Here is a 26720-nt window from a genome sequence, read left to right on the forward strand (position 1 = left end):
AAGGTTCATCATAACTTCCTTGCTTTTGTACTCTATGGGCAGGATTTTCATTGGGCCGTGGAGATGGGATTGGAGGCGTCTGGTGGGGTTAAAATCTCGAAATCGGGGGGCACGAACCCATCCCACCCCCAACCCGCCTCCATGCCAGTTTCAAAGGAGGCGGATACCCGACCTGTGCTGGGACCCACCTCTCCGAGGCGGGAAGGGGATTAGTGCCAATTAACTGCCTGTTAACAGGTAGTTAACAGGCAGTTTTTAGCCTAATCCCTATTTTTATTCCTGAAGTGTGGGATTCCCGATGGCTCCAAACCACGCCAAGTTAGCGAGGCGGACCGTCAGGCTGAAGGGCTTGGAGGGTTCGAGACGTCCGGTGTTCAGGTGAGTGATGGGTGCATGAGTGCAGAGGTAAGTGTGTTTGGTGTGTGTAAAGTGTTTAAAGAAGTTTTACTTACCTTTACTTACCTTTACAGCCTTCCTTCCTTCAGGTCTCGGGAGTCCCTCATCTCGCCGGCACAGAAAGCAGAATGGCTGCGAGCTGTCAAAAGTTGCAGCATTCAGCTTTCTGTTCTGAAGAGATCTCTAAATCAGCCTGAGAGGAAGGAATTAACTTAAGTGTACAGATTGTCAGTGTTTGACAGCTTCAAAGAGCTGTCAAACGCCGATATTTCATCTGTCAAAAGCTCTTGACCGATGAAATGTCAATCTGTGATGTCACCTGTTGCCGGGTGGCCCTTAATTGGCCTGCTGCGGGCTCAACAAGGCCAAGCAAGTGAAAATCGTGTGGGTTGGCCACAACTCGATGGAGGCGGGACTGCAACCCCGAAAGTTGTAGTCCCACCTCCTACACGCCTCCAGTATCAAAATCCAGCCCTATGCCTCTATTTATAAAGCTCAGGATCCCGTAAGCTTTTTTAACCACTTTCTCAACCTGCCCTGCCATCTTCAATGATTTGTGCACATATACCCCCAGGTCTCTCTGTTCATGCACCCCCTTTAGAATTGTACCCTTTCGTTTATATTGCCTCTCCTCGTTCTTCCTGCCAAAATGTATCACTTTGCACTTTTCTACGCTAAACTTCATCTGCTACGTGTCTGCCAATTCCACCAGCCTGTATCACTATTGTCCTCATTGTTCACTATACAGGAAACTTTCTGATATCCGGCACTGACGGGACCGAGCTGGTGCCATACCATCAAAAGTGCCGGACATGCCAGCGTTATTGTTGAAACATACGGAACTGAAAAGCTCCATGTGAATCAACAAACCCTGTTGCTTAGCAACAGCTTCAAAACAGTTGGCTACAGCTGCAAGTGTCTCTAGCTGAAGCTGTTGCTATAGCTACAGACCTTGCAGTGCCTGACTGGGAAAAAAAAGCAACGAGAGCTAAAAAAACTTAGAGAAAACGGCTCCTGATTTTTGCCGTTAGATCGAGTATTCCAGACATATAACCTCCGGATAAACCAAAGTTTCCTGTACTTCAAAGTTTTGTGTCATCTGCAAATTTTTAAATTGTGCCCTGTATACCCAAGTCTAAGTCAGTAATATATATCAAGAAAAGCATGCCTTCTACCATCCCAGTAGTTGCATGATGCAACAATAATGGAGTTATTGACCAATCACAGCAATCAGTCTCTATCAATGAGTCTACAACAGACCCAGCCACGAGGCGAGGGAAACCCCAGGGGTGGAGAGCTTTGGGAACCAGAGGTCCAAAGTCACCTGCCCCTCCCGAGCTTGCTACACTCACCACACGTCACCTCTCAAATTACTCACATACTGTATCCCAAAATGTTATTTTCTGAAAGAAATCTATCTAATTTGCATTTGTATGAACCAATGCTAACTGCTTCCACCATCTGCTCAGGGAACCTGTTCCATAGATTGACCACTCGCTCGCTGAAATATTGGGCCAGGTTTTGCTGGAGCGGGGCATCTCACGGTTAGACTTGTTCATGCACGTTTAGGTTTTAAAAATTTTGCCCACAAAGTTGCAGGAAGTACAAGTTGATAACGGCGCGGCAAGGGCAATGGGGCATCTGGGACCTTGATAAATGACTGTGACAAACAGTGTATCTCCTTAACCAGTGAGATTTAAGGATTGAGAAATAAACAGAGGAAGGCCTAAGAAGGAGGGTGACTTAGAGTGGGTGAATTCAATGTTAACTCAGGTACAGAAAGAGAAATAAAGAGAGGGAAAGAACAATTGGATTAACAGAAAGAGAAAAAAGAGACAGATATAAAAGTAAGAAAAAAAATGTTGAATTTAAAAATTTGACATTTAAAAAATCTCCAACAACAATTCACTACCTGAAGGAATGAGACGCTACACTTTTAATTGTTCACTTTCTGGGCCACAGAGATTGATTGGCAGTCATTAACAATTATTACGCCGTTAAAAGGGTACTTGTGTTGAGATACCGCGGCAAACGTGGGAGTCGAGACAGAGCTATTGAAAACACAACTGCTTTATTCTGACCACATGGCAAACAGGAACTAGAAAAGCCCGCACATCCACTTAAATACTTCCCAGACAGGAAGTGCTCCCGGCAGCCTGTCCCTGCGGGAAACAAGTTGCTGGAGGAAAGGGCCCCCGGCTGGGGGCTTCTGCTTAGACTGTCTGTGCCGCCGTGAGCGGATTATGTCCAGTGGTGGCGTGTCGCCACAGAGCTCCCCCCAGAATCCGCTTAGGAGGAGTGGACGAGTCGTGACGGTGGTCTAATGGTTCTGCCGCAGCGGCTCTGAGTGGTCGCCGGTCTGGCTGGTTGGGTCGGGCGGTTCGCCGCCGGCTGTGCTGGCTTGCCGGGGGGACGGCCTCTGGCTGGAGGCTGGGCCACGGGGACCTGTTCCCCTGGTTCTGTGTGCGCTGGTTTGAGCCGGTCGATGGAGACTGTCTCGACCCTGTCGCCGAGTCGCAGCTTGAATACCTTGTCCCCGGTTTGTAGTACCTCGTACGGACCGTCGTACGGGGGTCGCAGGGGCCCGCGGTGCGCGTCGTGTCGCACGAAGACGAAGCGCGCCTGCTGTAAATTTGGCGGGACGTGAGGTGCGAGTTCGCCATGTCGGTTGACCGGAAGTGGGGCGAACTGCTGAGCGGAAGAGAAAGAGTCGAGCCGCTGCTGTTCGGCCGACCAAGGCTTGGTAGGCTCCGGAAGGAATTCACCTGGGACGCGCAGCGGTTGTCCGTAGACTAACTCCGCTGCCGAGGACTGGAGGTCTTCCTTGACCGCGGTGCGTAGGCCGAGTAGCACCCACGGTAGGCGGTCAGTCCAGGTACTGTCCTGCAGGCCGGCGCGGAGTGAGGCCTTGAGTGACCGGTGGAAGCGTTCACAAAGTCCGTTGGCCTGCGGGTGGTACGCCGTGGTGCGGTGGAGCGTCACCCCGAGGTTGCGTGCTGTGGCCGTCCAGAGTTCGGAGGTGAACTGGGCGCCTCTGTCGGAGGTTATGTCGGCCGGTACGCCGAACCTCGCAACCCAGGTGTTAACGAACGCCCTGGCGATGTCGGCTGTGGTGGTGGAGGTCAGCGGCACTGCCTCAGGCCAGTGTGTGTAGCGGGCGACCATCGTGAGGAGATAAGTTTGGCCTTGCGATGGCGGCAGGGGACCGACAATGTCGACGTGTACGTGGTCGAAGCGGCGGCTGGGTACCTCGAAGTCTCCCAGGGGTGCTTTGGTGTGCAGCTGTACCTTAGCCCGTTGGCAGGCGAGGCAGGAGGTGGCCCAAGTCCGAACATCTCTGCTAAGGCCGCGCCAGACGAAGCGCTTGGAGAGGAGTTTGACGGATGCGCGGGAACCCGGGTGAGAGAGCCCATGGAGCGCGTCGAAGATGCGGCGGCGCCAGGTCTCGGGGACGACCGGCCTGGGTTGGCCGAGTGAGACGTCGCACGTGACTGCCGTGGCTTCGGGCCCGTGCACGACCTTGGCTAGGCGTAGCCCTGGCAGGCTGGTAGCCGCCGAGAGGAGGTCTGGGTCCGTGAGCTGGGCCGCTGCTAGTTGTGCGTAGTCGACCGCGAGGTGATTCGCACAGACGGCGGGACGGGAAAGGCAGTCGGCGACCACGTTGTCTCTACCGGAGACGTGCTGAATGTCCGTAGTAAACTCGGAGACGGCCGCGAGCTGGCATTGCTGCCTAGCGGACCAGGGTTCGGTGTGCTTGGCCATCGCGTATGTGAGTGGCTTGTGGTCCACATACGCGGTGAAGGGGCGGCCTTCCAGGAGGAACCTGAAATGGTGGACCGACAGGTGGAGTGCGAGAAGCTCGCGGTTGAAAGTGGAGTATTTGACCTCCGGGGGGCGCAGTTGGCGGCTGTAGAAGGCAAGTGGCTGCCACGCGCCATTGACCCACTGCTCGAACACGGCCCCGACCGCGTGGTCGGAGGCGTCGGTGGTGAGCGCGACCCGGGCATCGGCCCTCGGGTGCGCGAGCAGAGTGGCGTCGGCGAGCGCGTTTTTGGTGGCGTCGAAGGCGGCTGCCGTGTCAGTGGTCCAGGCTACGTCCAACTTGCCGGATTTTCCTCGGAGGGAGTCGTATAGGGGCTTCATAAGGGCTGCGGCTCTGGGGATGAACCTGTTGTAGAAGTTCACCATCCCGAGGAACTCCTGGAGGCCCTTGATGGTTGTGGGGCGGGGGAATTGCTGGACGGCCTGCACCTTGTTGGGCAGGGGGACGGCCCCAGCAGGGGTGATGTGGTGACCGAGAAAATTGATCTCGGTTAGGCCGAATTGGCACTTCGCCGGGCTGAGGATGAGCCCGTGTTGGGCTAGGCGCCCGAACAGGATGCGAAGGTGTTCGAGGTGTTCCTGTTTGGAGGAGCTGGCCACGAGAATGTCGTCTAGATAGACGAATAGGAAGTTCAGGTCCCGGAGGACTGAGTCCATAAGGCGCTGGAAAGCCTGTGCTGCATTCTTGAGGCCGAAGGGCATCCTCAGGAACTCGAACAGGCCGAATGGGGTGATGACGGCCGTTTTGGGGATGTCCACGGGGTGTACGGGGACTTGGTGGTAACCGCGCACCAGGTCGACTTTGGAAAAGACGGTTCGTCCGGCCAGTCGGGCCGAGAAGTCCTGGATGTGTGGCACCGGGTACCGATCGGGGGTGGTGGCGTCGTTGAGGCGGCGGTAGTCCCCGCAAGGGCGCCAGCCTCCGCCGGGCTTGGGGGCGATGTGGAGGGGCGAGGCCCAAGGGCTGCTGGAGCGGCGGATGATGCCGAGTTGTTCCATGTGGGTAAACTCGGCCCGCGCGATTTCCAGCTTGGCCGGGTTGAGTCTGCGGGCGTGGGCAGAAACTGGGGGGCCGGTGGTGGGGATATAGTGTTCCACACCGTGCTTGGCGGCTTTGGCCGAAAAGGTCGGGTTAGTGAGGGCGGGAAACTCAGCTAGGAGTGCCGAGTAGTCGTCCGTGGCTCTGGCGAGGCAGTAGGTCGTCGGGCCGGCCGAACGGGCCGGGGTAAAGGCGCCGGGGATGGGGGCCATAGTGTTGATGTCAACGAGGCGGTGCCTCGGAATGTCGACAAGGAGGCCGTGGGCGCGTAGGAAGTCGGCGCCGATGAGTGGGCAGAGGACCTTGGCTGTCAGGAACTCCCAGCGGTAGCGGCGGCCCGCGAGGTCGAGCGTGACCATGCGGGTGCCATATGTGCGGATTTCAGAGCCGTTGGCTGCAGCCAGTGTGATACCCCGTGTGCCGCGTTGGATCTCGAGGGCGGAGGCGGGGGTGATGCTGTGCTGGGCCCCTGTGTCGCACAGAAATCGGCGGTTGGTTCTGTCGTCAGTGACGTACAGTAGGGGCTCCTTCTGCCCCGCGGCCATCGCGGGGGCCGGTGCGGGGGGTGGGGGTTTGAAGGAACACGGTGGCGTGCAGCGTTGAGCCCTAGCGCCAAAACGGGTGTGGTAGTAGCAGTGACCCGGAGTGGTAGGGCGGTCGGGCCTAGCGGCCCGGGAAGACCGCGTGGTCGTTGCCGTGAGGTCGGGCGCGACGTCGCGAGCGGCCTGTGCAGAGAGCAGCCGGTCGGCCTTTTCGGCTATCTCATTCAGGTCCGTGGAGTCAGACTCCACAAGGAGCGGGCGGATGCTGGCGGGGAGCTGCCGAATGAAAAGCGTGCGAAAAAGGGCGCCGGGATTTTTGTCGTCGGAGAGGGACAGCATGTGGGAAAGCAGGTCTGATGGTGAAGCGGCACCAAGGCTGGGGAGGTCCAGGAGTTGGCAGTGGCGCTGGTAAGAGGACGTTTGAAATTTTTTAAGTAGCGCAGCCTTCAGATGCTCGTACTTGCCCTCCGTTGGTGGATTCTGCAGCGCTGCCCAAACCTTGGGGACTGTAGCGTAGGTGAGCGAGGCGACGAGGTAGTCGTACTTCGTGGCGTCGACTGTAATGCCTTTCAGCCGGAATCTGGACTCAGCTTGAACGAACCAGGCTTCGGCGAGGTTCTCCCAAAAGTCAGGTAATTTAACCGTGACTACGTTTGTATCCGCCATGCTAGCTTAGGATTCGTCCTGAGCGTCGGGGTCACCAGTGTTGAGATACCGCGGCAAACGTGGGAGTCGAGACAGAGCTATTGAAAACACAACTGCTTTATTCTGACCACATGGCAAACAGGAACTAGAAAAGCCCGCACATCCACTTAAATACTTCCCAGACAGGAAGTGCTCCCGGCAGCCTGTCCCTGCGGGAAACAAGTTGCTGGAGGAAAGGGCCCCCGGCTGGGGGCTTCTGCTTAGACTGTCTGTGCCGCCGTGAGCGGATTATGTCCAGTGGTGGCGTGTCGCCACACTTGCATTATTAATTACTAGACTTATCTTTCTGTAACGAGTTTAATGGGCAATTAATGTGCAAATCCAGCAACTTCATGAAAATCACTGGAAGGATAAAGGCGAGATGCTACCTTCCCGAAGCTAACAGTGGAGCGGTGCAAATCGTCCAGCATCCTGTGGCTATTCACCACTCACGGGGTATCTCTTCCTTGCCACCAGTTGCTGCCCAATTTGCATATTAATATCAGCGTGCGACGTTCACGCGCCATTATTTTTCCGGCAAATTCTGGGCCATTGTTTCCACAGATTAGTTTGGAATTTCCCCCCTTCAAGCACAGGTTGTGTCCTCTGGTTCTACTGTTCTGGCGAAGGTGAAACAGCTTGTCACGGTCAACACTGTCTAGTCCCTTTAGAATCCTAAAAACAGCATTCATCACCTCAGAACAGGCTCAAGGGGCTGAATGGCCTACTCCTGTTTCTCTGTTTGAAGCTTGAAGCTTTCCTTTCTTTCTCTACTGGAGAAATTGCTCTGCTAGGCTCAGTAATTTCACCTATACTGAGAGGGGAATGGGCAGTGAAGACATACCACTTAAAAGGACACTGCAGGACATCTCCAGTACCCCATTTAAAAGGTGAAGTTCCACCTTCAGGGCTCTTTTAAAAGAGGGAGTCTCACCATCTGGACCCTCTTAAGGAGTAGTCAGGATTGAGCTTATTATGAGATTTGATTTCCAACCACAGTCTAGTCTGATTTTGATGTCAGGATTTCCTGTATGAGGAGAGAAAGGGGATATTGAGATGCGTCATAGAGGCCAAACTGGTGGCTGTGAGCAGAGTTTCAGGAATTACACGGCATGCTTTTTTAAATTCCCAAGAAAATCTGTGAGCATAGCAGTTGTATTATGCTGATCCAGGGTGGCCACCCAACTGGTTTTGAATTGGAGAGTCTGCTTCTGGGGGTTAGCACCAATAATTGTGATGTTAGAAAACCAGACCGGAAATGTCGCGTTCAAAGATAGATTGTTTAACAAAAAGGCTGTATGTAGGCACAAAAAGAAAGAAAGACTTGAATTTATACAGCGCCTTTCACAACCTCAGGACATCCCAAAGCGCTTTTTGAATTTAGTCACTGTTGTAATACAGGAAACAGCAAGCTCCCACAAACAGCAATGTGATAATGACCAGATAATCTGCTTTAGTGATGTTGGTTGAGGGAGAAATAGTGGCCAGGCCACCCCTGCTATTTTTCAAATAGTGCCGTGTGATCTTTTACATCTGCCTGAGAAGGCAGACGGGCTAACGGTTTAAACAGTGTAGAGCCTATTTCTGGCCTCGGTTTGTACGCTCCTGCCAAGTGTCTGAACCTGAGATGTATATGAAATTTCTCAGCAATGGCACTTAAGAGGAGCGAGCTGTACAAATATTTTTAATCTACCTTAATTATGTCAGACATCAGAGCCAGAATAGCGTCAAAGGGTTGATGAGAAGGTGGCTGGAGGCAGGCTGCTGCCATTGCGAGAGAGCTTACATTACGCTAGATTGAGGCCCAAAGTTAGAATTAATTCAGCTACAATTCTTTTCAAATGTTCCTACTGTGAGGGATTGTGGTAGAGGTAGGCTTAATGGGACAATCCAGAGGCACTGTTGTACTAAAGCAAAATGCTGGAAATCTGAAATAAAAACAAAAAGTGCTGGAAATACTCAGCAGGACAGGCAGCGTCTGTGGAAAGAGAAACAGAGTTAACATTTCAGGTCAATGACCTGGAATCATAGAATGATTACAGCACAGAAGGAGGCCATTCGGCCCGTCAAGCCCATGCTGGCTCTCTGCAGGGGCACTTCAGCTAGTCCCACTCCCCCGCCCTTTCCCTGTAGCCCTGCAATTTTTTTTCCTTCAGGTACTTACCCAATTCCCTTTTGAAAGCCACTTTAAGCTAGATTGAGGCCCAAAGTTATAAAGCCCTTTCACCAGAACTGGAAAACGTTAGAGATGTAACAGGTTTTAAGCAAGTGCAGGGACAGGGAAAGGGAGGAGGGGAGGAAAGAACAAAAGGGAAGGTCTGTAATAGGTGGAAGGCAGGAGAGATTAAATGACAAAAGGGATGATAGTACAAAGCAAAAGGAGATGGTAATGGGACAATTAAGAAACGAAAGATGGATCTAGATGAGGTGTAAATGGGAATGGCAGAATCATCAACAGCTGCCGTCCGAAAAAACGGGTGCAGTGGTTATGCTCTGAAACTGTTGAACTCAATGTTGAATCCGGAAGGCTGTAAAGTGCCTAATCGAAACATGAGGTGCTGTTCCTCGAGCTTACGTTGAGCTTCGTTGGAACAGTGCAAGAGGCCAAGGCCATAGAAGTCAGAGAGTGAGTGGAGTGGAGATTTAAAGGGACAGGCGACCAGAAGCTCAGGGTTTTTCTTTTATCCGTTTATGGGATGTGGGCGTCGCTGGCAAGGCCAGCATTTATTGCCCATCCCTAATTGCCCCCGAGAAGGTGGTGGTGAGCCGCCTCCTTGAACCGCTGCAGTCCGTGTGGTTAAGGTACTCCCACAGTGCTGTTAGGTAGGGAGATCCAGGATTTTGACCCAGCGACATTGAAGTCACGCTTGTGGACTGAACGGAGGTGTTCCGCATAATGGCCACCCAATCTGTGTTTGGTCTCCCCAATGTAGAGCAGAGCGCATCGTGAGCAGTGAATACAGTATACTAAATTGCAAGAAGTACAAGTAAATCGCTGTTTCACCTGGAAGGGGCCATGGACAGTGGGAAGGGAGGAGGTAAAAGGGCAGGTGTTGCATCTCCTGTGCTTGCACGGGAAGGTGCCGTGGGAAGGGGAGTGGGTGTTGGAGGAGTGGACCAGGATGTCGTGGAGGGAGTGGTCCCTTCGGAATGCTGAAAGGGGAGGGGAGAGGAAGATGTGTTTGGTGGTGGAATCACTGTTGTACTGGTGGTTGTTTGGTTTGGGCCATGGACGACCAACACTTCCCCATGTTTATGAAAAAATGGGCCTAGATTGTGCAGCTAGAAGAAAGCCAGATTTAGTCGTGTAAATGTGAGGAGCAGTCTTCTACAACCAGAGTTCTGCAAGTATCAATATGAAAGTACCTCAGGAAACATAGAAACATAGAAGATAGGAGCAGGAGTAGGCCATTCAGCCCCTTCAGCCTGCTCTGCCATTTAATGAGATCATGGCTGATCTTCCAAATTCAGTACCCTGTCCCTGCTTTCTCCCCATATCCCTTGATCCCTTTAGCTTTAAGAAATATATCCAACTCCTTCTTGAATATATTTAATGAATTGGCCTCAACTGCCTTTTGTGGTAGAGAATTCCACAAGTTCACCACTCTCTGGGTGAAGAAATTCCTCCTCATCTCTGTCCTAAATGGCTTACCCCTTATTTTTAGACTGTGACCCCTGGTTCTGGACTCCCCCGCCATCGGGAACATCCTTCCTGCATCTAGTCTGTCTAGTCCTGTTAGAATTTTATAAGTTTCAGTGAGATCCCCTCTCATTCTTCTAAACTCCAGCGAATATAAGCCCAATCGACCCAATCTCTCCTCATACGTCATTCCTGCCATCCCAGGTATCAGCCTGGTGAATCTTCACTGCACTCCCTCCATGGCAAGAACATCCTTCCTCAGATAAGGTGACCAAAACTGCACACAATACTCAAGGTGTGGTCTCACCAAGGCCCTGTACAACTGCAGCAAGACATCCTTGCTCCTGTACTCGAATCCTCTCGCTATGAAGGCTAACATACCATTTGCCTTCTTAACCGCCTGCTGCACCTGCATGCTTACCTTCAGCGACTGGTGCACAAGGACACCCAAGTCTCATTGCACTTCCCCTTCTCCCAATCTATTGCCGTTCAGATAATAACCTGCCTTCCTGTTTTTGCCACCAAAGTGGATAACCTCGCATTTATCCACATTATACTGTATCTGCCATACATGTGCCCAATCATCCAACCTGTCCAAATCATACTGGAGTTTCTCGGCTTCCTCCTCACAGCACACACGCTATCTGCCATCCTGATTGTAAACTGAAAATCCACCAGTGTTTTAATTTAGGTTCCACCAATGGCTAGTGTGGAACTGAACCATACAGAGCATGAAGGTCCAGTTTTGATCCCAGACCTGAGTAGAGTTGGCTGATCTTAGTCAAGGCGGCTGTAGGGTCAGTACAATTGGCCTCCTGACCAGTATGGGCCAGGGTTAGTATGGGTAAAACGCAGCCAGGGTTCCCACTCCTGATAGCCATCAAGGAACTGCAGCTGGAAAGTGTATGTGAGAGTGAGGTCACGGTCCTGCTGGTCTCTGACAGCCCCCACATGGTCCTGCTGGTCTCTGACAGCCCCCACACGGTCCTGCTGGTCTCTGACAGCCCCCACATGGTCCTGCTAGTCTCTGACAGCCCCCACATGGTCCTGCTGGTCTTTGACAGCCCCCACGTGGTCCTGCTGGTCTCTGACAGCCTCCACATAGTCCTGCTGGTCTCTGACAGCCCCCACATGGTCCTGCTGGTCTCTGACAATCCCCATCACCAAGCGCCCTGCCAACACTCACTGTTTTGACTCTCACAAATGAGGAATGGGCACCTGAGTGACTGCCAGCACCTGTGGCACTGTCGCAAGCAAGAATCGGTGCCTTCGGGAGAAGAGACCAGAAAATGGGACGAGAGAGAAATAGAAAAATCTGTTCCACCGTGCCTCATCTACTTTTCCGACCCCAGCCTCCTTTGTGTACCCCCTCTGCCTGTTCTACCTTTACTGGCAAAGCCTTCCGCTACCTTGGTCTCACTCTGTGGAGCTCTCTTCCTAAACCCCTGTCTTTTTCTACCTCTCTCCTCCCCCCTCAAAACCAATCATCAACCATGATTTCAGTCACCACCTTAACCTCCCTTCATAGGTCAGTCCATCTCTCTTTTGTGAAGCACTTTGGGACATTTTATTAAGGTCAGCTTGGCTCTGTGGTTGCACACTTGCCTCTGGGTCAACAGTTGTGGGGTCAAGCCCCTCTCCCAGATCGGAGCACTGAGGGAGTCCTGCTCTGTCGGAGGTACTGTCTTTCAGATGAGATGTTAAACTGAGGCCCCATCTGCCTAATCCCAAGGCATTAATCGAAGAAGAGCAGGGGAGTTCTCCCTGGTAACCTGGCCAACATTTATCCCTCAACCAACATCACCGAAGCTGATTAACTAGTAATTTATCTCATTTGTTGTTTGTAGGATCTTGCTCTGTGCGAATTGGCTGCTGAGTTTTCCTACATAACAGCAGTGACTGTACTTCTGTGAAGTGCTTTGAGATGTCCTGAGGTTGTGAAAGTTATTTTCTTTCCAAGGTTGCTGTGCAAATGAAAGTTGTTCTTGCAATCGGGGAATAAAATTCTATCAAAATCAATTTCTGCACTTACTGGAAATCAGCAGACTAGTTTACCTTTTTAAGTGATTAGAGATCTTTTGATGAGAGATCTCTTCCTAAGTAGTTTCAGTACTTCCACAAGTAGTAAGACTAATGGAATTGGCCTTATCTTTAAACAGAAATAATGATGCAGCTGTCCCCAGTGGGACACCAAGGGCTCGATTTTGCCAGTGTGGGCGGACTGGGGCGTGTCAGGTGGGATTCGTGTCAGGATCCCGATTCCGAAGTGAAGTGTTGAAAAATTGTGATTTTTCCCCTAATGAGGCAATTGATTTCCAGCGTGTGGGAACCCCTGGCCCAATGAGTCTTTTCAAACAGAAAGTCGCCTCCGATGACGTCATCAATGCTGCTGGATTTAAGGGCTGCAAGCAGCCTTGCTTCTTCTGGAGACTGGAAACGCTTTGGAAATTGTATGAAGGACTTCATTTACCGACCATGTCCACCAGCAAGCGAAAGTGTGCACCTTGCTTTGATGAGCCATCCCTCCAAGTTCTGGTGCAGGGAGCAAATAAGGAGGTGCTCTTCCCTTCCTCAGGGAGGAAAAACCCACCCCAGCAGACTAAAGCTGCGTGGTTGCAAGTGGCCGAGGAGGTCAACTCCATATCAATGAGCCGCAGAACCTGGCTGCAACGCAGGAAGAGGTTTCATGACCTTCTCCGCACAGGAAAAGTGAGTATGACTTTCCCCCCATCACCATCAATCTGATCCCCCATCGCCTCTCCTCAGCAGCACTCTGCTTTGCCAACCTTTTCCTCCACATCCTACTTGACACTTACATCCCTGCACCCTTAACATAAGAACATAAGAACATAAGAAGTGGGAGCAGGAGTAGGCCATACGGCCCCTCGGGCCTGCTCCGCCATTCAATAGGATCATGGCTGATCCGAATCTAGACTCACATCCACTTCCCTGCCCTCTCCCCGTAACCCCTAATTCCCTTATCTGCTAGGAAACTGTCTATCTCCATTTTAAATTTATTTAATGTTGCAGCTTCCACAGCTCTCTGGGGTAGCAAATTCCATAGATTTACTACCCTCTGAGTGAAGAAGTTTCTCCTCATCTCAGTTTTGAAAGCACAGCCCCTTATTCTTAGATTATGCCCCCTAGTTCTAGTCTCACCCATCAGTGGAAACATCCTCCCCGCATCCACCCGATCAAGCCCCCTCACAATCTTATATGTTTCGATAAGATCGCCTCTCATTCTTCTGAACTCCAATGAGTAGAGTCCCAACCTACTCAACCTTTCCTCATACGTCAACCCCCTCATCTCCGGAATCAACCGAGTGAACCTTCTCTGAACCGCCTCGAGAGCAAGTATATCTTTTCTTAAATATGGAAACCAAAACTGCACGCAGTATTCCACGTGTGGCCTCACCAATACCCTGTATAACTGCAGCAAGACTTCCCTGTTTTTATACTCCATCCCCCTTGCAATAAAAGCCAAGATTCCATTGGCCTTCCTGATCACCTGCTACACCTGCACACTAACTTTTTGTGTTTCATGCACCAGGACCCCCAGATCCCTTTGTACTGTAGCACTTTGCAGTTTCTCTCCATTTAGATAATAACTTGCTCTTTGATTTTTTCTGCCAAAGTGCATAACCTCACACTTTCCAACATTATATTGCATCTGCCAAATCTCTGCCCACTCACTTAGCCTGTCTATGTCCTTTTGCAGGTTTTTTATGTCCTCCTCACTCATTGCTTTCCCTCCCATCTTTGTATCGTCGGCAAACTTGGATATGTTGCACTCGGTCCCTTCCTCCAAATCGTTAATATAGATTGTAAAGAGTTGGGGTCCCAGCACTGACCCCTGCGGAACACCACTAGTTACTGATTGCCAGCCCGAGAATGAACCATTTATCCCAACTCTGTTTTCTGTTAGATAGCCAATCTTCCACCCATGCCAGTATATTATCCCCAATCCCGTGATTTCTTATCTTGATCAGTAATCTTTTGTGTGGAACCTTGTCAAATGCCTTTTGGAAGTCCAAATACACTACATCCACTGGTTCCCCTTTATCCACCCTGTATGTTACATCCCTCTCTATGGCCACATTCACTTAACTATTCAACCATGCAGCCCTCACACTCTCTATCACTGTGATGCAATGGCAACAATTTACAACACAGGGAGGATCCTTTGTCTCCTTCTAAGCATCTATGCTATGCATTCTCTACACTCACTCCTTCATTCTCACTCAAACTCCACTTGTGTCCCTTATTGCAGGAAAAGAGAGCCCACAATAAGAGGGAAAGAGCCATGACAGGAGGAGGGCCACCCTCAGTAGCCCAGCTCATCGCCTGGGAGGAGGCGGCCCTGGAAATTGCCGGGATCGAGGAGGATTCCCAAGTGAGGGATGGACAGACGGGCGCATCACAGCAAGCTGGTGACAATAGTTTGGCATCTCTCTCATTGACATTGCATGAGTCACTGATAATGAATCTGATGCTCTAACAGATTGACTTATGATCATCTGCACTATTCAATGTGCATGTAATCTTGACCTCACATCTCTAACTCTTTCCACAGGACCATCGAAAGCCCCCGTCCCCACCGTCCAGGAGGAAGAGCCTGAGCTTCCAGACTCATCAGAGGAAGCTGCAACCTCTGAGGGCGCAGCGTCAGCAGAATTTAGCACACCCAGCACCAGCGCAGACACTTGCACCTCAGTGGGTTCTTCACAAGATAGATTAGTGTTGGCACCTGGTGTATCACAGCTCACAAGTGAGCATCAGCAGATGGTGGAGACAGGGTCAGCAGTGGAGAGTCCTCGTCGGAGGGCGCAGGACTCTGCCAGCTCGACTCAGCTGCATGTCGACCCTGTGCCTCCGGGTCCATCCAGAAGGAGAGTGGTGCTGGAACTCCAGGAATAGGTGCAGGAGTCTCTGGCAGGTTTTATCTCCATGGTCACTGCGAGTGTGGAGCGAATGGAGGAGTCCATCGCGAACATGAGCAGAGCCTTTGTGGAGGCATTGGCGCATGAACACATCACTGTGGAAAGGATGGTAACCTCTGTGGAAAGGATGGCTAAAACTCTGTGCTAAGGCTGGCTACCATAGAGAAGAGGATGGCTACGGTAGAGGAGAGGATGGCTACGGCCAAGGAGGAGCTTAGTCGCCAGGGTATGGAAAACATGGTAATTGTTCAGAATAGAATGACAGCTATTGAGCATAGAAACCAGACCTTCATGGAAGTCCTCTGGAGTAGGACTTCCAGTGCAAAAACGGGTCCTCATGGCCCCCCTGAAGTGCAGCAAGGTGCTGTCAAGCCACTTGCTAGCTCTGAAGTGGGGCTGACCCATGAGAGGGATGTTGGTGGCAGACAACAAGGAAGTGGGGGCTCCTCTCCAAGCACTTACACGACCATGCTATTGCAGAGCCCTCGGTCAGAGCCCCACCAGAGTCCTCACCCAACTGAGGTGGGCGTCTCAGCCCCTGCACAGCCGCAGGAGCAGCAGACTGTTGGCGAGCCCATACAGGTTCGCCACCCCGGAGGACGGCCACCAAAAGCGTCGAGACAGGAGCAGCAAGAAAGTGAGCAAGGGGCCTCCACATCTGCTGAAACCACAGGGGAAGCACCACGTCGGAGCACGCGTATGAGGAAGATAAAGCACAAGTAGTCACTTGGGTGCTGTGATGTTTTGTATTTGGACCAGCCATCATTGTCATTGTATTATAAGCAGATTTGATGACAAACTGTTGAAGTTGTGTCCTGTGTCATTTCACAAATGGGACTTTCACATTGAGGGCATAGGGCGCCTTGCAATTGTCAGTATGGTGGTCAGAGTGATAGGAATCCGCAGGTTCTTGTCCAATGTCGATGCTCTGGTAAGAAGGTGCGAGACAAAAGTGTTTGATTGTGCAGGCTAACTAAATCTGGCCAAGATGAGTGCGTCCCTTGCATCCCGGGCAGCAATGTTGTCGCGCGCTGGCGCCTTCTGGCCTGTGCAGCTTCAGGTGGATGACTAGCAGCTTGGCGCTCCTGTTGATGCTCCTGCTGTTGGTGCTGCTGTTGTACATGGTTCTGCTGCTGCCGCGGCTGACCTTCGCCCGAATCTGATGTCCAGGAGGAAAGGAATTAAATGGTCGCCATGCTTCTGGTATATGCCTCAGTTGAGGAAGCACTCAGTCAAGGTGGGGAGAGAGGTTTCCCAGGAGGTCACACTGGAGATGGGTGTCAGGTTCCAAACTTCCACAAAACTGAGTTTGCCTGCTAAAAGTTCGCCCAGACCTGAGACAACAAAGTTCTGCCACCTGCAAATGATCATTGGTGAAAACTCCTTTGTAATGGTGGCGCTGCAGCTGTGAGTAAGCAATCCAATTGTGAGGCCTCCAGGGTTACCTGACGTGTTCCAGAGGAGGTGTGTAGGATGGGGAAATGTCTAAAAATCAGAAAGGCCTCTCAAAATGGGATAATAGAGGCAATTAAGTGGTTGTTAAGGGCCTTAAGGGCCTATCCCGCCTCGGCGGGATAGAAACGGGGTCAGAAAACACGCATGTGGGAAAATTGCTTGGAGGCGGGATCGGGCCCACCCGCCATTTTTTGCGATTTTACCACCTCACACGCCTCCAAACCCGCCTCCTCGTGCTTGGCAAAATCGAGCCTAAAGACTCCTGCAGTCAGCCCAAGTTTCAGTATTGCTATTGGTACAGTTAACGTTTCAGTTCCTGGTGTCTGGAATTTAACAGGATTTTGATGTGTCATTAGAGAAACGGTGGCGAGGTGCGTGATGGAGGGGGGGGAGGGGGAGGGGGAGTGGGAGGGGATGGTTGCAAACCTCCTTTTAAAAGCAGATGCTTTCTATCACCAGAACTCTGTGGAATCTGAAATGAGAAAACACATATCTCAAATTTAAACATTGGACCCCCCCACCAACCACCATTGGACCCCCTCCCCGACCACCATCGGACCCCCCCCCCCAACCAACCATTGGACCCCCCCCCCCACCAACCAACATCAGACCACCCCCCCGACCACCATCGGACCCCCTCCGACCACCATCGGACCCCCTCCAACCACCATTGGACCCCCTCCCGACCACCATCGGACCCCCCCCCCCCAACCAACATCAGACCACCCCCCCCGACGACCATCAGACCCCCTCCAACCACCATTGGACCCCCTCCCCGACCACCATCGGATCCCCCCCCCCCCAACCAACCATCGGACCCACCCCACCAACCAACATCAGACCACCCCCCCGACCACCATCGGACCCCCTCCAACCACCATTGGAACACCCCACCACCATCGGATGCCCCCCCACCAACCACCATCGGACCTCCCCCTCCAACCACCATTGGACCCCCCCACCACCATCAGACCCCCCCACCATCCAACATCAGACCACCCCCCCGACCACCATCGGACCCCCCCCCGACCACCATCGGGACCCCCCCACCAACCACCATCGGACCTCCCCCTCCAACCACCATTGGACCCCCCCACCACCATCGGAACCCCCCCCCCCGACCACCATCGGACCCCCCCACCAACCACCATTGGACCCCCTCCCCGACCACCATCGGACCCACCCCCCAACCAACCATCGGACCCCTCCCAACCAACCAACATCAGACCACCCCCCCGACCACCATCGGACCCCCTCCAACCACCATTGGAACACCCCACCACCTTCGGACCCCCCCCCCCGACCACCATCGGACCCCCCCACCAACCACCATCGGACCCCCTCCGACCACCATCGGACCCCCTCCAACCAACATCAGACCCCCCCACCACCATCGGACCCCCCCGACCACCATCGGACCCCCCCACCAACCACCATTGGACCCCCTCCCCGACCACCATCGGACCCCCCCCCCAACCAACCATCGGACCCCCCCCCCAACCAACCAACATCAGACCACCCCCCCCGACCACCATCGGACCCCCTCCAACCACCATCAGACCCCCCCTCCAACCAACATCGGACCCCCCCCGACCACCATCGGCCCCCCCCCAACCACCATCCGACCCCCCCCCCTCCAACCACCATCGCACCCCCTCTGACCACCATCGGACCCCCTCCAACCACCATCGGACCCCCCTCCAACCACCAGCGGACCCCCCCCCTCTCCAACCACCATCGGCCCCCCCCCGACCACCATCAGACCACCCCCCGACCACCATCGGACCCCCCTCTAACCACCAGCGGACCCCCCCCCCTCCAACCACCATCGCCCCCCTTCCACCACCATCGGACCACCCCCCCGACCACCATCGGACCACCCTCCAACCACCATCGGACTCCCCCATCCAACCACCATAGGTCCCCCCCCCATCAACCACCATCGGACCCTCCCCCCCCGACCACCATCGGACCCCCCCCCCCAACCACCATTGGACCCTCCACCCCGACCACCATCGGACCCCCCCCCCGCCTGACCACCATCAGAACACCCCCCCCCCCCCCCCGACCACCATCAGACACCCCCCCCGACCACCATCGGACCCCCCCTCGACCACCAGCGGACCTTCCCCGGCCACCATCAGACCCCCCTCCGCCCCCAACAATCTCTCCCACCCCCCTACTAGACCTACCTGCTCTCCTCGGCTGTAGCCCTGTGCTGATGGTTTCCCCAACCGACAAGGCCTCTAGCCCGTCAACCAGGCTGCCTGTGGGCGGGAAACTGGTAGAAAAACTTGTAAAGACGCAGGACGTTCGGTAAACCCATTCTTCCGGGTTTCCCGGCCTCAAAACAGCACCATTCCCACCACACCCGCCAATCTGAAAATGACCCGTTTATCCCAACTCTCTGCTTCCTGTCCATTAACCAATCCTCGATCCATGCTAATATATTACCTCCAATCCCATGAGCCCTTATCTTGTGTAACAACCTTTTATGTGGCACCTTATCGAATGCCTTTTGGAAATCCAAATATACTACAACCACTGGTTCCGCTTTATCTACCCTGCTAGTTACATCCTCTAAAAACTCGAATAAATTTGTCAAACATGATTTCCCGTTCATAAAACCATGTTGACTCTGCCTAATCATATTATGATTTTCTAAGTGCCCTGTTACCACTTCCTTAATAATGGATTCCAGCATTTTCCCGGCGACTGATGTCAGGCTAACTGGCCTGTAGTTCCCTATTTTCTCTCTCCCTCTTTTCTTGAATAGCGGGGTTACATTGGCTACCTTCCAATCCATTAGGACCTTTCCAAAATCTAGGGAATTTTGGAAGATCACAACCAGTGCATTCACTATCTCTGCAGCCACCTCTTTTAGATCCCGAGGATGTAGTCAATCAGGTGCAGGGGATTTGTTAACTTTTAGTCCCAAGTACTTTTTCTCTACTGATATTAATTACTTTAAGTTTCTCACTCTCATCAGCCCCTTGGTTCCGCACTATTTTTGGCATACATTTTGTGTCTTTTACTGTGAAGACAGATACAAAGGACTGGATTTTCATTGAGAAGTCGGGTAGGAGGCGGGACTACAACTTTCGGGGTTGTAGTCCCGCCTCCATCGAGTTCTAGCCAACCCACGTGATTTTGACTTGATTGGCCTTGTTGAGCCCGCCCAGTGGGCTCAGCAGACCAATTAAGGGCCACCCGGCAGCAGGTGACGTCACAGATTGATATTTCGTCTGTCAAGACCTTTTGACAGATGAAATATCAGCGTTTCAAGGCTGTTTGAGGCTGTCAAACACTGACAATCTGTATTCTGTTAATTCTTCCCTCTTAGGATGATTTATAGATCTCCCCGGAACAGAAAGCTGAATGCTGCAATTTTTGACAGTTCGCAGCCATTCTGCTTTCTGTGCCGGTGAGATGAGGGACTCCTGAGACCTGAAGGAAGGAAGGCTGTAAAGGTATGTAAAACTTCTTTAAACACTTTACACACACCAAACACACTTACCTTTGCACACATGCACCCATCACTCACCTGAACACCGGACATCTCGAACCCTCCAAGCCCTTCATCCCGACGGTCCGCCTCCTCTAACTTGGCATGGTTTGGAGCCGTCGGGAATCCCACACTTCAACATTAAAAATAGGGATTAGGCTAAAATGTTAATTGGCACTAATCCCCTTCCCGCCTCGGGAAGGCGGGTCCCAGTGCGGGGCGGGTACCCGCCTCCTTTGAAACTGGCATGGAGGCGGGATGGGGTCGGGACCCCCGATTTCGGGATTTTAACCCCCCACACGCCTCCAATCCCGCCTCCACGGCCCAATGAAAATCCTGCCCAAAATATTTATTTAAGGTCTCTGCCATTTCCTTGTTCCCCAATATATGTTCTCCTGTCTCAGCCTCTAAGGGACCAACGCTTCTTTTGCTACTCTCTTCCTTTTTACATACTTGTAGAAGCTCTTACAATCTGTTCTTATAGTTTTACTGGGCCACTGCCCCATCTGATTATGAAATTTCTGCTAGGAGAGCGAGTAGATACTTCTTGCACCCACCTGTTAGCAGTCAACCTCCTTCCTCCGGTTCACAACAACATGTTTCGAGTAAGCATGAGACACTTCATAGTGTAGTATACTGAACAGACTTTATTGATACACAGTACAGGTGATCAGCCTAACTGTATACAGAAAGCGGCTTTTCAGTTTGAGCCCTCTAAATTACTACTGAAAACCAGGTTCCTTTATACACCAATATTTTGGCTACATCAAAGGAAAAAGTCATAGATAAAACTGCATGATGTATCTATACCCAAATCCTTTGAAGATAGACTATTCATGTAAACACTTAGGCCGGAATTTTCTTTACCTGGATGGGTCGGGTGCGGGCGGTCGGCGTGTTGGGTCGTGACCCCGCTCTTGCTTCCATCCCGCTGCAGAAATCAGCTTTACGCTAATGGGGCCTATTAAGCCCACCCTATGCGTTACCCAGCCCTATTAAATGGTGCAAGTCTGATGATGTCATCGATGACGCGTTTTCAGCTGGGATATTTAATGGAGCCATGGCCACATTGTATTTGAAAGTTCATCTAGGAGTGTGCAGTCATTGTACTGGAGCTTTTGATTACTCCAAACACTTGGAGGCATGACTGCACAGAGGCAGAAGGCTGCACCCAGGTTCGCCAATGACTCCCTCCATATGCTTGTGGAGGGAGCCAGAGCATGCAGGGAGGTCTTCTTCCCTTCCAATGGGCAGAAAGGATATCCCCAGGAGACAAAAAGAGCCTGGCTCCAAATTGCAGAGGAGGTAAACAGCAGGGATGTGTTCAGGAGGACCTGGGTACGGTGCTGGAAACATTTCAATGATCTCATTAGATCAGGAAAGGTGAGTGCAAAGCCACACTCAACCTCATCCTGCTGTGCCTCTCATCACATCCCCATCACTCTGCCTTCCCAACCCTACTCCTACACATCTTTACTCACACTGAAATGCTTTGCAGTTCCACCCCTCCCTCTCTCGCGATCTACATTATCATATCCCCATCTTACTAGCCACCCCTCACACTCACCCTCATCCTAATGCAATCATACCAACTAACAACTCACAAGGAGGCCACTTGGAATTACCACCCCACTCCATCATAGACTCCCTCTAAAGATGTAACCCATCCATTCCTTACACTCATTCCATCACTCTCTCTCAACCTTCTTTTCTTTCCCTCCTTGCAGGAAAGAGAGCCCACAATAAGAGGGAGAGGAAGAGAACTGGAGGTGGGCCTCCATCATTTGCCACCCTCACAACAGCAGAGGAGGCTACGTTAGAAGTATCGGGGGTGGCCAAGCAGCTGGAGGTGGGAGACGGAGAGAGGGGGACATCTCAGCAACCTGGTGACAGAATTACATATCATACAGCTACATGTCATACATCAGTCACTCATATGGGGACTGATGTCATCAGCCACTGAATGGGCATCATGTGCATAATGGTATCTGTACCCATTCTTCATATGACATATCGAACTTATCTCTTTACTCTCCCACAGGTGCATCAAGAGCCCCCCCATCCCCACCACTGTCCAGGCGGAAGAGGAAGATCACTCCTCAGAGGAGCCTCCAGCCTCTGAGGGCGCAGCGTCACCAGACATAAGCGCACCCAGCACCAGCGCAGAGACGCACACCTTGGTGGGTCCAACGTGAGATAGAGTAATGTTGTCACCTGGCCTGTCACAAGTCACAAGTGAGCAAGAGCAGATCTTGGAGACAGGGACAGCAGTGGAGACTCCTCGCCGGAGGGCGTAGGACATTCCCAGCTCTGCTCAGCTGCATGCGGACGCTGAGCCTTGGGGGCCATTCAGACAGAGGGCGATCCTAGAGATGCAGGAAGACGTGCAGAGGGCTCTGACAGTTTTTGCAACCGCGATGTCTGCAAATGTTCAGAGAACAGAGGAGCTCATATCCAACATGAACACCACTGTGTCGCAGGCGATGGCAACTGTAGGCTCCTCCATGGAAAGGATAGCCACCTGCATGGAGCAGCTAATGTACCACTGCACATTGAGGGAGTGGAAGCCCTTGCTGTTGACAAAGACTCCTGGGTTATGATGGGATGTCCTGATGGCCACATGTGTGCAGTTGATGACACCCTGTACCCGTGGGAAGCCAGCCAGAGTGGCAAAGCCGAGCGCTTGCTCAGTAACACTGGCTTCATCAGTGGCAAAGTTGATATCATTGGCTGACTTTGAGGGGAAGGTTGGTAATGTTGTTGTTTGTGCTGCTTTTGTGCCTAATGCTGCTGGTGTTGGAGCTCATCGTGGTCCGATTCTGGTGGTGAGACAGTATAAACAGCAGCCTTGCTGATGGAATAGATGGCAGGTCAAGTAGAGATGACAGAAGCAATCTGTCAGTGGTGTGATAGGTTCTACCAATGAGGTGAGACTGGATGGCGACTTTGCTGCAAACACTTGCAGCCTATAGAAAGCTAAATCTGTGCTGGGAATGCAGTCAGCAACAGCTTCTGCCTGAGAGGTAGGAGCTTTTATTGTACATTTCATGCTGTCAACTAATCAGCTGGAGCAATGGACACTCAACTCCCACCTCAGGCTGACAGACATGGATCCCGAGCTGCATGAATCCCGTGGGCAGCCAGGGAAATTTGAAAGGTAGGTTTAAAAAGGCGCTTAAGGGTCTGACAACAAGGTGATAATGATTTGAATTAGGTCGCCCACCTCTGCCGTTCGGGTCGCTGCCGCGCCAGCAAACGTGCCCAAGGGAAAGACGCGTGGGGGTGGGATGACAGCGGGTTCATGACCCGCTCCAACATATTTCAAATTTCCCACTCGACCTACCTCCGATCGTGCCTGCACGGACCCCAGAAAATTCCAGCCTTGTAGTTTACTCCAAAACTACTTCCCTTAAACAAGTCTTGCTGAACTAATTCTTCATAAACCCTTTGAAGAAAAAGCTTTACCAACTGTTATCTTTCCATACTATAGCTAGTGGATTGTCTACCCATGTTTTATTACCCTACCTCCTAAAATTACATTTTATTCACTCATGCCTGATGTCATTACTGTCATGTATTTCCTCACACAAGCACTTTTCATATCAGAAGACAAACAATGCATTCCTTTCACGACACTTCAAAGTCATCCTGTTTATATTGGAAAGTTTTTTGCTCCATGATACAAAGAAATTCGACTGTTAAACTTTTAACTCTCACGTGTCCAACACTACCCCCTTACCGTGTGGGCATCACAGAAAGAAGCTGGACTGGTGCGAAGACATCATCCACCGTAACTCCCACCGGATCCACCGTAACTCCCACCGGATCCACCGTAACTCCCACCGGATCCACCGTAACTCCCACCGGATCCACCGTAACTCCCACCGGATCCACCGTAACTCCCACCGGATCCACCGTAACTCCCACCGGAACTCCCAGCAGATCCACCGGAACTCCCACCGGATCCACCGGAACTCCCAGCAGAGCCACCTCCCTTGTCCCTAATGCTGTAATTTCCAAAGCTAGTTTCCCTATGGCGAATTTGAAATGGTTGCCTTTCAAAATATGTTTGAAGATCTTCAGTCGGCGCAGTCAACCCACTTACTCTGCAGGAAAATACTGCAGCGATACCCCACCCCCGATACCACAGAGGTGGTTGACCTGGTGGTGTCAAAAATGCTTCTGACACTGGGATTTTGGATAGGTTTAAAGGTGCGTCCATGTCCCAGGAGGCTGGCACAGGACTTTCCAGCATTAAATTTTAGTAATATGTCTATCTATATCTATCTATATATATATAAAAGGATACATCTGTCTGTCTGTCCTCCGGTGTGCGTCTGTCCGGCTATGCACTCGAATGTTATAGAGCGTACCTACGCGTGCGTTACCTCCAAAGAAAGCTTACGGTTCCGGGACGGTCGTAAGCGTATTTACTTTTCGGTCGGACGAAAATTGTTCGCGCCTTATGCAAAAAACCTTCAAAATTAAACTCATTATCTGCTAATTAGCATTGAGTGACTGACGTCAAGGTTCGACCAATCCTGTGCCGTCACGATTGACCAATCCTACAGTTCAGTTGCCTGATGGTTGGCCAATCGCTGCGTCTGTGGGCGGGACTAATCGTTTTCATCTCAGGGATCTGGCAGCCATTGCCTCAAGCTAAAAACCCCATTTACTTCCAGCTCAAAATCTGCTGATCCAGCTTTGAAAAAGTTAGTATCTCTTTTACAAATAACATAAGATTTACCAGAAACGTTTTATAAGTACTTTCACTTTCATCTTTCAAGGTATTAAAAGGTAGAAATGTTGCCCGGCAGCAGATTGAGAGAGGGACACAGAGACATGGCCCAAAAGCCTGGGACTCGATTTAAAATGTTGCCCGGCACCAGATTCACAGAGGGACACAGAGAGGCCCCAAAGCCTGGGACTCGATTTAAACCGCCCGGCCCAAAACAGCCCTGGCAAAGCCGGGCTCCCCCAGCTAGTATCTTATATATATAAACGAATCGATCTGTCTGTCTATCTGTCTGTCTGTCCTCGGGTGTGCGTCTGTCCGGCTATGCGCTCGAAAGTTATAGAGCGTACCTACGCGCGCGTTACCTCCGAAGAAAGCTTACGCTTCCGGGACGGTCGTAAGCGTATTTACTCTTCGGTCGGACGAAAATTGTTCACGCCTTATGCAAAAAACCTTCAAAATTAAACTCATTATCTGCTACTTAGCATTGATTGACTGACGTCAAGGTTCGACCAATCCTGTGCCGTCATGATTGACCAATCCTACAGTATGGTCCCCTGATGGTTGGCCAATCGGTGTGTGTGTGTGGGCGAGACTAATCGTTTTCATCTCAGGGATGTGGCAGCCATTGCCTCAAGCTAAAAACACCATTTACTTCCAGCTCAAAATCTGCTGATGCAGCTTCGAAAACGTTAGTATCTCTTATGTTGTTTTTAAAAGATTTACCAAAAACGTTTTATAAGTACTTTCACTTTCATCTTTGAAGGTATTAAAAGGTAGAAATGTTGCCCGGCAGCAGATTCACAAAGGGACAGAGAGACAGGGCCCAAAAGCCTGGGACTCGATTTAAAATGTTGCCCGCAGCAGATTCACAGAGGGACAGACAGACAGGGCCTGAAAGCCTGGGACTCGATTTAAAATGTTACCCGGCAGCAGATTGAGAGAGGGACACAGACAGGGCCCGAAAGCCTGGGACTCGATTTAAAATGTTGCCCGGCACCAGATTCACTAGAGGGACACAGAGAGGCCCCAAAGCCTGGGGCTCGATTTAAACCGCCCGGCCAAAAACAGCCCTGGCAAAGCCGGGCTCTCTCACGCGCACCACACATCTTATATATATAAAACGGATCGATCTATCCTGTCTGTCAGTCTGTCCCCCGGTGTGCATCTGTCCGGCTATGCACTCGAAAGTTATAGAGCGTACCTACTCGTGCGTTACGTCAAAAGAAAGCTTACCGTTCCAAAACGGTCGTAAGTGTATTGACGTTTCGGCCGGACAAAAATTGCGCCCGCGGTATCCAAAAAAACGTTCAACATTCCGCTCATTAGCATCTCATTATCCACTCATTAGCGATAGAGTGACCTTGAGGTCGACCAATCGTACGCCGGGTTCCTGGCGCGTGCGGGGCGGGCCCTCCTATAGTCGAGTGACGGGACGATTGACCAATCCTACGCTTCGGTGACCTGACGGTCGACCAATCGGTGCGTGTGTGGGCGGGCTTTATCGTTCTGAATCGAGGTGAGTCGCCGCCATCTTGATTCCAAACTTTTCAGTTCTTCTTCCCGCTTTCTGCGTCTTTAAAAAAAAAATGTTGCTTTTAAAACACATATTGTTTTTAAAAAAAGTTAATTACTTTCTAAATCTTTTATCTAATCTCATTAATTTTCCTACCTTTCCCCGTTTTTCCAGGTAGGCCTCGAAGCCTCGGCCTCTCCTCCGCACCCACGCCCGAGCTAGGCACCTCCCGGCCCCAGTCAACAAGTGGCCCCGATCGCCGCCATCTTTGTGAAGGCTGGAGGGGCGGGCCTCAGCCGAGCGCCGCTACCCCGCCCGCCATCTTAGTAAAGGCTGGTGCGGCGGTGGCGGCACGGAGCTCCGCGGAGCAGGTGCGCGGCGGCGTCTAACTCTCCCCCCCCAGTCTGTCTCTCTCTCTCTTCCCCGCGCTCCTGAATGCGCGGGGG

At 51.8% G+C, this 26720-nt stretch overlaps 1 protein-coding gene across 10 annotated transcripts in view; it reads left to right on the forward strand.

Annotated features, from left to right (window-relative positions):
- Positions 1-26720, forward strand: part of st3gal2 (ST3 beta-galactoside alpha-2,3-sialyltransferase 2) — a 782475-nt gene that overhangs the window by 432379 nt on the left and 323376 nt on the right. The gene's annotated exons all lie outside the window — the stretch shown is intronic.

This window comes from Somniosus microcephalus, chromosome 6 (assembly GCF_052327205.1).
Source record: "Somniosus microcephalus isolate GS21.2 chromosome 6, FLI_Smic_1.0, whole genome shotgun sequence".
Classification (NCBI taxonomy): domain Eukaryota; kingdom Metazoa; phylum Chordata; class Chondrichthyes; order Squaliformes; family Somniosidae; genus Somniosus; species Somniosus microcephalus.